At 55.2% G+C, this 11,408-nt stretch overlaps 1 long non-coding RNA gene across 1 annotated transcript in view; it reads left to right on the forward strand.

Annotated features, from left to right (window-relative positions):
• The window catches only part of LOC132015461 (uncharacterized), a 380,846-nt gene extending 372,501 nt beyond the window's left edge, over positions 1-8,345 (forward strand). The window contains exon 5 of the long non-coding RNA XR_009403697.1: positions 8,261-8,345. This is a non-coding gene — a long non-coding RNA (uncharacterized LOC132015461). The remainder of the gene's footprint in view (positions 1-8,260) is intronic.
• The last annotated feature ends 3,063 nt before the right edge of the window (positions 8,346-11,408 follow it).

Genomic DNA, 11,408 nt, shown 5'->3' on the forward strand with positions numbered 1-11,408 from the left:
AGCTCTGGGGGACACTGTGGTCGCTGTGGAGGAAAGGTGGGGTGGTGTGGGGGCACGAGGCTGGTGTGGGTTGGATCGAGGCTCTGTTCCCGGCTTGTCAGTCCCAGAAGCATTTCCTGTTCACGGAAGCTGGGTGCTGCAGGGGAGCTGCTGGGGTGGGGGTGGCTGTGGGCCCGGAGGCTCAGTGCATATGGGGACGGCGTGTGACCCTGAGCGTCTTCAGATGGGGCTCGGTCAAGCAGTGGGGTGGGACTCTGCTACTGTTTGCTGTTGGGGCTTTTGCTCTGGAACCTGTCCAGCCTGCGGCCGACGTCGCTGACTGTGGGCGATTCCGAAGACCCCGCCTCTCCCAAGCCATCGCTTGCTGTGAGCCAGGGCCCCCAGTGGGCTCGGGGGGACCAGGTGAATGCTGTCATCATGTCAGATCGGGGCCACACGTGATGACCCTGGCACTCCGCCCAGCAGTGGCTCCGTGGGCAGTGTTTCCGTGTCTCTGTGCTGGGAGTGAGGAGGTGCCAGAAACAGCACTGCCTCCTCCTGCCTGGCGAGGCCCCCGTCCCTCCACTTGCCACACACCCAGCCCAGATCACCGCCGGGCTCTCCTGCAGCCCCAAAGTCCAAGCATCATCTTTACAAGACTACTTCCCATGCAGATCATTTTTGGGGGGAATACAGTTGTGCCAGGAGAACTGTTTTTAATTGAGATGCTTTTTTTAAAAAAATGAAACATGAGAGTAGAACCTAAAATCTGCTTCGCCGCTACCCGGCACCGAGTCAGGCACCCGCGTTTCAGAACGACGAGGATGTGAGCTCCAGCACGGGGAGTCAGGAAGACAGATGGGCTTAATTTAGATGTGCTGGCAGCAAGCACAGAAACACATAAACCAGCTCCGCAGCTCAGATGTGTGTCGCTCACGCTGCGGCAGAGAGATGAGATGTGCTCGGCGGCGCTGGGACAGAGCCGGCTGCCTTTGCGGTCTCTGCAGGCAGAGAGCCACGGCTGCCGAGAGAAGCCACAGTTCTCCTGTTTGCTCCAGCAGCATTCAGCGGCCGGAGCCTCAGGGACATTCTAGTAAATGCTCAGACGCCCCTTTGTTCTGATCGCACCCTGCCCGCCCAGCTCCTTCCCTGCAGGAACGTGCTGGCACTGCCATCTGGGGGGGTCCCGTCCCGTGGCGGAGCAGAGGGGAGGGACGGAGGGCGGCCCCCAGGGCACAGGGTGCTGTGGTGGAAGAACCCTGTGCTTCACCTTCCCTGTTTCTGTGCCGTTGACGAGGACCTCAACCTGCATCCCACACGACAAAGGGATCCCGTGACGGACCCGTCAGCAGGTGAGGTCCTGGGGTCAGAGAGCTCAGCTCACTCCCCTGCTGCCCAGCGACGAGTCGGCGGAGGGGGACCGCCGTCTGTGGTTTGGGGCCCCAGGCTCAGCCTCCGGCCACACGGCGGGCTGCAGAGGAGACCCTGAGGACACGGGGTGGGCTCGGCTGAGCACCGAGTGGTGACCTCTCAGCCCCGAAACCTCAGACGTACCATCCTGACGGTCCATGGCCCTGGCGATCTGTGGCGTTTGGGCTGACAAGGCTGCTCGTCCATGCCGCTCACAGCCCTCCACAGCCAATGCACAACCCCCAGTCTCCTTGTACACTAGTGTGTGTGTGACGGTGTGAGGGTGTGTGAGTGTGCGAGAGCAAGTGGGGTGAGTGTATGTAAGGGTCTGGGTGTGTGTGTGAAGGTCTGGTATGAGTGAGAGTTGAGTGAATATGCGTGTATGTATGTGGATGCGCGTGGGGTCGAGTGTGCAAGTGTGCCCGCGGCTGTGTGTGTGTGTGCGTGCAGTGGTATATGCGCGTGTGGTTGTGTGTGAAAGTCTGGGGGGTGTGCAGCTGGTGGTAGGTCGGTCTGAGTGTGTGAATATGGCCACACACGCGCGTGTGCATCTGGTGTGTAGTTTGCGAGTGTGTGAGTGTGCATGTCCCCGCTGGAGGGGAGGACACAGACGGTGAGGACAGCACCTCCTGGTCCCTTGGGGCACCGCTGGTCGTGCTTGCCGTGACTCTGCTCAGAGAAGCGGCCGGTGGCCTTTCATTATGTAAAATATAATACCCTCTGCAGAAAGACTCTGGACTACTTCGTAATGTTTATGCTGACAAGATTTGAAAATTCTTGGTTGCTAAGAAAACAACCTTTTGAAAATTATCACCAAAAGTTAGCAGCCAAAGACTATTCTTTCCTTGGTTGGGAAGTTTCTCCCCCAAACCGGAGGACGAGACACCCGTCGGCTCGGCCCGGGCCCTGCACTCCGTGCCAGCGCGCCCACGAGGCCTCCCACCGGCTCTTCAGATGATGTCACATGCGTCAGTGGGGACACAAACAGCGGAGCTGCCAGCTCAAAGGTCTCGACCGCGGTCTCTCGGCCACCCCGTGCCTCCCGCAGCTCGCCGAGGGCTCGCTCGCCGGTGACGCCGGCAGGACTGGGGGACGTCCCTGTTCGATTCGACAGCTTGCACGGAAATGCAAAGAAGGAAGGACTCACAGTGAAGAAAATAAACGTATTTTGTAAAAACCTGAGGCATTTCATCCGGGCTTGGCGGTGCGGGTAAGGACGGAGGGGTCGCAGGAGAGCCTGGAGGCTGGATGCGCCCCTCACCAGGTTCACAAGGAAGCGGAGGCTGCCGTGTCCTCCCGGGAAACCAGGCTGCGTCAGTAACACGGATCTCCAACGGAAAACTGAATCTGACTCCCAGCCCGCACACTCCACATAAGATAATAAACCCCGAATGGGTCAGGTATTTATTTGAAGAGGAAAGATAAGGTGAGAAAGCTTTGCGACGGCTGGTAACCGGGAAATCAGGCAGACCCTGGGGCAGGCAGGTGCGTCCCGGACGCGGAGTGACGGGCGCCCGCCGCAAAGGAAGAGCTTGATAAATGAGATTACATTCGAATGAACAATTTCCATCATTAAAAGGCTCTCAAGAAAGCGGGAAGGCAAGCTCCGTGGAGGTGCAGATATTCCCAAAACACGTAATACGAGAGACGTGATCATGCTTAGACTATATCGACTCCTTCCAATCACACGGGAAGACAGGCAGCCCAATTTTAAAAATGGGCCGGAAACTGGACCAGGTTACAAAGGTGAGCATCTAAACTGACACTGAATGTGAGAAATTGTTCACGGCCAGTGGCCATCAGGAGAGGTCCGCGGAAACGCCCTGGGGCATCAAGGGCCACGAGAGAGTCGGTGGGTGGGTGCGAGGTCCGGCCGCAGCGGGCAGCAGGGACATGGCTGTGCTGGGACCCGCATCGGGTCAGCTCGGAGGGCGATCGGCACAACGCTGGGCAAGACTGTTTTGTGTTGTCTGGAAAGCTGCTTGGATGCACCGCGTCTCATTCAAGGGATGCTGTCCTCGGGCGTCCGGCCAACGGAAATGTGTGTGCGTACTCCTTCTGGGGCGTGGATGGGGCCGTGCACAGGAGCCCTCCCTGACAGACACACACTGGGCCCCATACAGGCAAGGGGGGTTCCTACGGCAAAGAGAAGCCGTGAATAACAACCTCCCACCAAACCCCGGATGGGTCTGACAAACAAGGTTGAGTGAAGAAGCCAGACACAAAATGCACACACCGTGGTTGTGGTCATGCTTCCTCTGACGTACGTCCACCCAGTGTGGGGCCGACACCCTCCCGTTGAACCTCCAAGGGCTAGAGCCTGCTTCCACCGACACCATGGCACAGTCAACACGCAGGACTCTCAAGGCTGGGCCACAGACCACCAGCAGCATCATCTCTGTTCACTGGAGCGCCGGGACTCGGTCAGCCCCTGCTGCGTAAGAAAACACCCAACTCAGTGGTACGAAACCACAGATGTGGTGTGTGCTGGTACAGCAGAGGGTCAGGATTTGTGACGCTCAGAGCGAGGACGGCTGGTTTCCCCTGGGAAGAGCCGGAGGCTGCTGGGAGCCGAGAGATGGAAGCTGGAACGGCCGGGGCCGCGGGTCCATCGCCATGAGCTGTGTCTGCCCCCGTGTGTGTGTAGCTCGGCTCAGCGGCGTCTGTCATCCAGACGGTCTGCACACGGCCCGCAGGCTCGTCCGCCTCGGGGGGCGTGGTCAGCCGCAGCAGTGAGCTGGAATGATCTATAATCCCATTTCGATGAAGTCTGACTTCATGCAACGTTAATTGTGATGACCTGGACGGCGCTTACCCCTGTGGGGACGATAGTGGCCAGATGGACTATGACAGGGGCTTCTGGGCTCCGGCAATGTTTTATTTTATGATCTGAATGCTACAGGTTTAATTTAGTTTTGACAATTCTTCAGGCTATACACTTAGGCTTCTGTGTCTTCCGCACTCATATTGTACTGTCCTGGATATCCCATAAAGTAAGTAAGCCGCGTTTACTGCGAGCTCAGTGCGCCCTGGACCCCACGTTGGTGCTTCTCCTACATCCCCCTTTGATTCTTGCAATGCTTCTGTTACACAGGAACTGTTGTCACAGAGAGGTGAACGGACCGTCCCCAGCCGGCCCTTAGTGGCGCGGGGGTGTGGACAAGCGGTCCGGTCGATCCCAAGCCTGGCTCCTGACCAGAATTCATATTGTTCTTAAAATGAATGCTCTAAGCCATCCAGGCAATCAGCAGAAATCTAATAAACAATACGGTAAAAGAATGCGCATCGTCCAAAGTTCAACCTCACCAGAAATCAAAGAAACAGATTCAAGCCACGAGGACTTGTTTTTCTTCTTTATCAAACTGGCAATAATCAGGAGCCTGTGATTGGCTGTATTTGGGGAGTTTATGGGGAAATTCTTGTGCCTTGCGAGTGGGGATGTAAATTGTTGCAAATGTCTTGCAGATATTTGACAAAATTGCATTAAATATTTAAATGAACATAGCTTTTAACCTAGCAATCCCAATTCTAGTGATCTCCCCTAAGAATAATGGGGCAATTACTCAGGACTCTGACGGCGAGCTCATTCCCCATCGAGCGTCACAGCACACGGAAGGGGGAGGGAGAAGGTGGGAGGGCAAACGGGAGCCCCGGGCGGATGCGGCTCCCCGATCACGGGTGATGGAACATGCAACGGATGGGGCTCCCCGATCACGGGTGATGGAACATGCAACGGATGGGGCTCCCCGATCACGGGTGACGGGACGTGTAATGGAACAATCGTCGCACACGTGGAATGTAGTAGCAATCCCTGCGTCGTGTTGCACACACAGTAATCCCTCCGTGTGTGCGTGTGCACACGTGAGCAGAGCCAACCGCGGTACGTGAGCGACGGAACCCCATCCGTCTGTACATGCACGTCGTGCTGGCGTACAGAGTGGTGAACGGATTATTCCAAAATGTAAACAGAGTTTTGGGGACCGTTAGTAGCATCGAGTGTCTTTTATTGGGTGTTTCTGTGGGGGCCCCGAGCTTAACTGTGCATCATACACTCCCTCCTCAAACACTTGTGAAACGGAAGCCAGATGGAGAATGTACACAAAATCGAGTCAAGTGCAAAAGTAAAGCCCGTGATCATATGCTCCCGATAGCGGAAGCTGTGTGGGGTCTCGCCTGAAGCGGAAAAACAAGAGAAATAACAACTGCAACGAAAGGATTTTTTAAACCTATTTTTTGTATTTTATGCATCCGAACTGGTGTTGAATACAGAACGGTGAAACTGCCCGATGACCGCGAAACAGAGGCTGTACGTTGAAGCTCAGGTCCAAGGCTGGCTGCTCCCACAGGAGCCCCCATGGGCACAGACACGCAGCCACGCGGACGATGAGGGCTGTTCCCCCAACCCCTGGGGCTGGGAGCGGAGCAGACCTGGGATCTGACGTTGGGGGCAATGACCCCGCTGGGTGCCGTCCATGCGGGACCTCCACTTTCTTCCCAGTAGGGTGGGCTCCTGGATCCTTCTGGAAGCAGGGTTCGCTGCTGTGAGGCCCCCTCCCCCAACCCGACTGCATCCCCTGCCTGAGACACCCCCAGGTCCAGTCCTCACCCGGGGGACCCCCATCCTGCTCCTGCTGCCCATCCCTCTCCCTGCAGACCTCAGTCTGTCCCCTGCCTCCCCTCACCAGTTTGTTCCTGCTCATCTGGGCACCACAGACTCACGTCACGTCCCCAGGGAAGTACGGCCTCTTGCATGTTCTCTACCTGATCCCAGAAACACACACCTGTACAGCACATGCACAGTCGCACACCTGTGTGCGTGCTTACAGCCGCGCAGACACTCACCACTGTACCACACACCCGGGCTCACACACATGCACACACAGACTCACGAGCTCGCCCCTGGCACGGGCATACACACCGGCTGCATGCGCACACACACACGTTCACACTGAACCTAGAGTCTCTCCAGACTGGGGCCACTGAGCCTCCTTGCCCGACAGACACCCCCATCCCCGACATCAGCTTCGTCGCTGGGTTGAGTGACTCATGGCTGCAGGTCTGTCCATCTGCCTGCACTGGCCGCTCAGGCCGCCTCGGTTCCGTACGAAGCTCTACATCCGAACGCAGCAGAGCGTCGCGCACCTGCGAGGTCTCAGAAGCACCTGCCAGTGGGCAGGGGACCGGCGGGCTGCGCAGCCGGGGGGAGGGGTGACCTCCCGGCTCGGGGCCTTGCCTCACATTGTCCTGGGAGGTTCCGGGAAGGTGTGCGTGAGGACAGTCCGACCCCTGCCCACCCCGGAGCGAGGACAAAGTCAGCAGCAGCCTACTGGGGTCTTGTCAGTGGGATCAGCATCTGTACGGGCACAGACGCACCGGCCCACACGAGAGGGCCTCACACACACTCTGTAGGTGTGAACACACCACTGCACACTCTCTATCCCCTGATCTCCGCACCCTGGACCCGCCTCCCACTGCCTCCAGGGTCCCACCAGAGCATCCCCATGGGGACTGTGACTCACTGTGTCTCACACACCCCAATGGCCCCTGTTTTCAGACTTTGTCCTGGAGTCTCTACTTTCAGGCCTTTCGACTGAGGAACGTCCCAGGACCGAGCTCGGTGGCCTCCCCAGCCCTGCCTGGGCTGTGCCCGAGCGCCCAGATGCTGTGGCGGGGAGACAGGGGCCCGGGAGCTGCAAGGCCACGGAGAGGGCCGGTGCTGCGGGGCGCGGTCGAGGTGGCCCCGCAGACCCCCGGACGGAGCTGAGCACAGACAGCAAGGTCAAGGGGGGGCTCGCAGGGGTGGAAGCGCAGCGGCGGCGGCCGACGCAACCTCGACGGGAGAAGCGGCCTCGACGGGAGAAGCGGCCTCGACCGGAGAAGCGGCCTCGACCGGAGAAGCGGCCTCGGTAGGAGAAGCGGCCTGCGTGGGAGAAGCCTTCCCGTGAGGCACTGTTGGGCACAGCAAAGATGGCGCTGGCCTGCCTTCTCTTCCGGCTAGAAAAGGCGCCACCGTGGCAGTATTGGCGCCAACGTGGCGGTTTCGGTTCCGCATATCTCTGACTACGTAACCAAACCCCATAGGCTCTCTCCCCGCTGACCTCATTTCCCATCCCCTACCCAATATAAGCTGCAACCCCGCTCAATAAAGCGAGATCCTGCTTCGACAGATCCCCCGAGTCTGGTGTGGTTCGTGAATGCGCCTGGACTCGCGACACTCGCCATCCTGCTCAGCCCCAAGGGGAGCTACCGGCTGGCCCGGACGCTCTCCTCGTGCCTGTCGGCCCGCAAAACCTACCGGAGTCCGACAAGGCACGAGGGGCCCGGCTTCAGGTGCTCGGCCAGCACTGCAGGAGGAAGCTTGCAGCGCTCTATCCCGGCAAGCTGTGAAGGAGAGGGGTCTGTGCTGTCCTCTGACTGCATCAGGCAATTAGAAATCCAGTCATATTTCTATGATTCGTAGGTCAGTTGTGTAAACGAGGAACTAATTTGCGTTTTCTAATATGCTCGGGCCACGCAGGTATTAAAATAGTCTCTGGGTGTGACCGTAAATTTGGATGGGATTCTAATCGTCTGCCTGTGTACTCGGGGCTTCTTTTTGTGTCAGTAATTGCTTCCTAATTATCTTCCAGTTGCTAAATAACATTTGACTTAGTTTATCAACCAGAATTTTCTAAAGCACCTCCTGAAGGCATTGTCGGCATCTGACTCTGATTACCATCATCCGGCAGAAATGAGGCATCAGCCTCTGTCGCTGGGGTAGAGCGCGTGGACTCGGCGGGGGTCCCCGGTGCGACTCCAGAGCAGCACACAGGGACTTGTGAAGGGGCTCGGACGCGTGCGGATGGTGGAAGTCGTCATTCTGTCCTCACAGCAAGGAAACCTGCCCCAGGGGGACATCAGAGAGCTGAGTGTGAGGGACGCCTGGAGAGACACCCGGAGGGACACCCGGCCGCACAGTCACAGCCAGGATCCGCACGTCAGGGACAGGGCCCAGAGCCCAGGCGAGTCCCAACCGATGGGGCATTTCCAGGTAATGTTGGTGAACCGTTGGAGGGCTGTTAGGTGGGAGAGTTTCCTGGGGCCGCCATTTTGGAGGCTAAACGCTCGTGGTGTTTACTCCATGAACCCCACCGGGTTCTCTCCCAGAGAGGAGCAGGGGGAGGCCCCCCACACTCCGCCCCATGGCTTGGGTGGGGGAAGGGAGAATGTGACCACCCCGGTGGCCACCAAGAAGGGCTGTGCCTAGGGGAACGTTCGCAAGAGCTCCAGGCCCATGGGAGTGAGCCCACCTGGCCTTCCTTGAGCAAAACAGAAACAAGGACACCAAGCCGACGTGGGAAGACCAAGTCCAGGGTCGCAGGCCCAGTGAAAGACTCGCATTTAATCCTTGGATTACAGAATGCCTCCCCTTCCCCTCTCCTTCCCCCACATCACGCAGGCTCCAGCATTGTGACAGTGGATTATTAGGACAGAAAGAGCTGAAAGACTCAGGTGCCATTTAAGTAGGAACTCACTCCTGGGGAAACCCAGACTCAAGAGACGTTTGGAGACATGACACACACAGTACATACGAATCTAACTACGTCAGTAAATCCCCCCAAATAAAGAAGTAAGCGCACACCCATGATTCTGTGCAGATGTAAATGCTTGAGCACATTAATAAATGGGGAAAAGAGACAAACATGCAGTGTGGAACAATCCCAAATAATTTACACAGCATCACCCTCCACCTGCGGAGTCAGAGCTGCACGTGGTGACTTCCTTAGATGCGTGTAGGAGGGGGCAGAGGGAGTAGGCATGGTTTTCACAGAGAAATCCCGGACACACAATCAAAGTTAGCATCAACAGTGACACATCGTGTTGACGGTTTGTGCCCTTGTATGGTGTGAAGGATGATCCTGACCCTGTGATCTTGCTCCCCACAACTCAGGAGCAGCCTGGTCATGAAATGATGGAGAGAAATGACAACAGTGGGACATCCTACAAATGCCTGAGCAGTGTTCTTCAAAATGTCACGTTCATCAGACACAAGGAAAGTCAGAGACACTGTCACAGCCAACAGGAGACATAATATGATGGGGCGCAGGGGGGCTCAGCGGGTTAAGAGTCTGCCTTCGGCTCAGGTCATGATCTCAGGGTCCTGGGATTAATCCCACTTTGGACTCTCTGCTCAACGGGGAGCCTGCTTCTCCCTATGCCTGCTGCTCCCCTTGCTTGTGCTCAATCTCTCTTTCAAATAAATAAACAAAATCTTTTTAAAAACTGTGTTGTCCTGGATGGGGTTTTGGAAAAGAAAAAAGGCCACTAGGGAAACGTGGCACTTTAGCGAGTGACGTTGCGCAGGCACGGGTGGACAAGCGAGCCAGACCCTCAGGTAATGGTCATGTTTCAAAATTATTTTATTGATTATAGCATCCAGACTGTACTCATTTAAAATGTTAACAGTAGAGAAAACTAGGCATGGGGTATGTGGAAACTCAGTGCTATCTGCTCACTTTTCCTGTAAAACTGAAACTTTCCTCTTTTTTTATTCAATTCATTATTATTATTATTATTATTTTATTGTGTTATGTTTGCCGCCATGCAGTGTTCCGTGACTCATTGTTTGCACACAACACCCAGTGCTCCTTGCGGTCTGTGGCCTCCTTGATACCCATCACCGGGCTCATCCCTCCCCCCTCTCCCCTCTGAATCGCTCAGGTTGTTTCCCAGAGTCCACATCTCTTATGGTTCGTCTCCCCCTCCGATTCCCCACCCTTCGTCCCTTCCTTCTCCTAATGTCCGCCATGTTGTTCCTTATGCTCCACAAGTAAGTGAAACCAGACCATGATTGTCTTTCTCTGCTTGACTTAATTCACTCAGCAGAATCTCCTCCACTTCCATCCATGTTGATGCAGAAGTTGGGGATTCATCCTTTCTGATGGCTGAGTAATATTCCATTGGATATATAGACCACATCTTCTTTATCTCTCCATCTGTTGAAGGGGATCTCAGCTCTTTCCACAGTTTGGTGATGGTGGCCATTGCTGCTATGAACATTGGGGTACAGATGGCCCTTCTTTTCACTACACCTGTATCTTTGGGGTAAATACCCAGTAGTGCAATTGCCAGGATTGGGTAGCTCTAAGATAAAAAGCTTCTGCACAGCAACGGAAACAGTCAACAAAACAAGGCAACCCACAGAATGGGAGAAGATATTCACAAATGACACTACAGACAAAGGACTGATATCCAAGATCTATAAAGAACTCAAACTCAACACCCAAAAAACAAATAATCAAGTCAAAAAATGGGCAAAAGACATGAACCGGCACTTCTCCAAAGAATACATACAAATGGCTAAAAGACACATGAAAAGGTGTTCATCATTATCAGCCATCAGGGAAATTCAAATAAAAACATTGAGATACCACCTGACACTGGTTAGAATGGCCAAAATTAACAAGGCAGGAAACAACAGATGTTGGAGGGGATGTGGAGAAAGGGGAACCCTCTTATACTGTTGGTGGGAATGCAAGCTGGTGCAGCCACTTTGGAGAACAGTGCGGAGGTTCCCCCTCAAAAATTATAAATCTGAAACTTTTCTAAAACAAGTAACATCTACTTAAAGATGAATATTAAGAAGCAGGTACCAACACTATTATTTTTCAAACATCTATAATATGCCAGATGTTGAGCTGAACATTTACTAGCTTTTTTTAAGTCCCTGAGAGAGGTGTCAGTACCCCCCTATTTCAGAGACAAGAAAACAGGTTTAAAGAAAGGATGTCCCTAAGGTCACAAAGTCAGCTGCATGTGGACAGGTGTCAGCCCAGCTTCTCTGAGCCCAGACTCCAGACTCCTATGCCCCTTGCTGCATGTTAGATGCTGTTGCTGGAACTTACATGATCCCCAGGAAACCAAAACAGCCTGGTGTCTGAGGATCATTCTTCCCTTACAGTTTCTCCTCCTCTGAGTCCTGGTCTCCAGTGGAAGGCTTCTCACACCTCCCCCTTGACGCATATCCCGTGCATGCACAC

The sequence above is a fragment of the Mustela nigripes genome, chromosome 4 (genome assembly GCF_022355385.1).
Source record: "Mustela nigripes isolate SB6536 chromosome 4, MUSNIG.SB6536, whole genome shotgun sequence".
NCBI classification, from domain to species: domain Eukaryota; kingdom Metazoa; phylum Chordata; class Mammalia; order Carnivora; family Mustelidae; genus Mustela; species Mustela nigripes.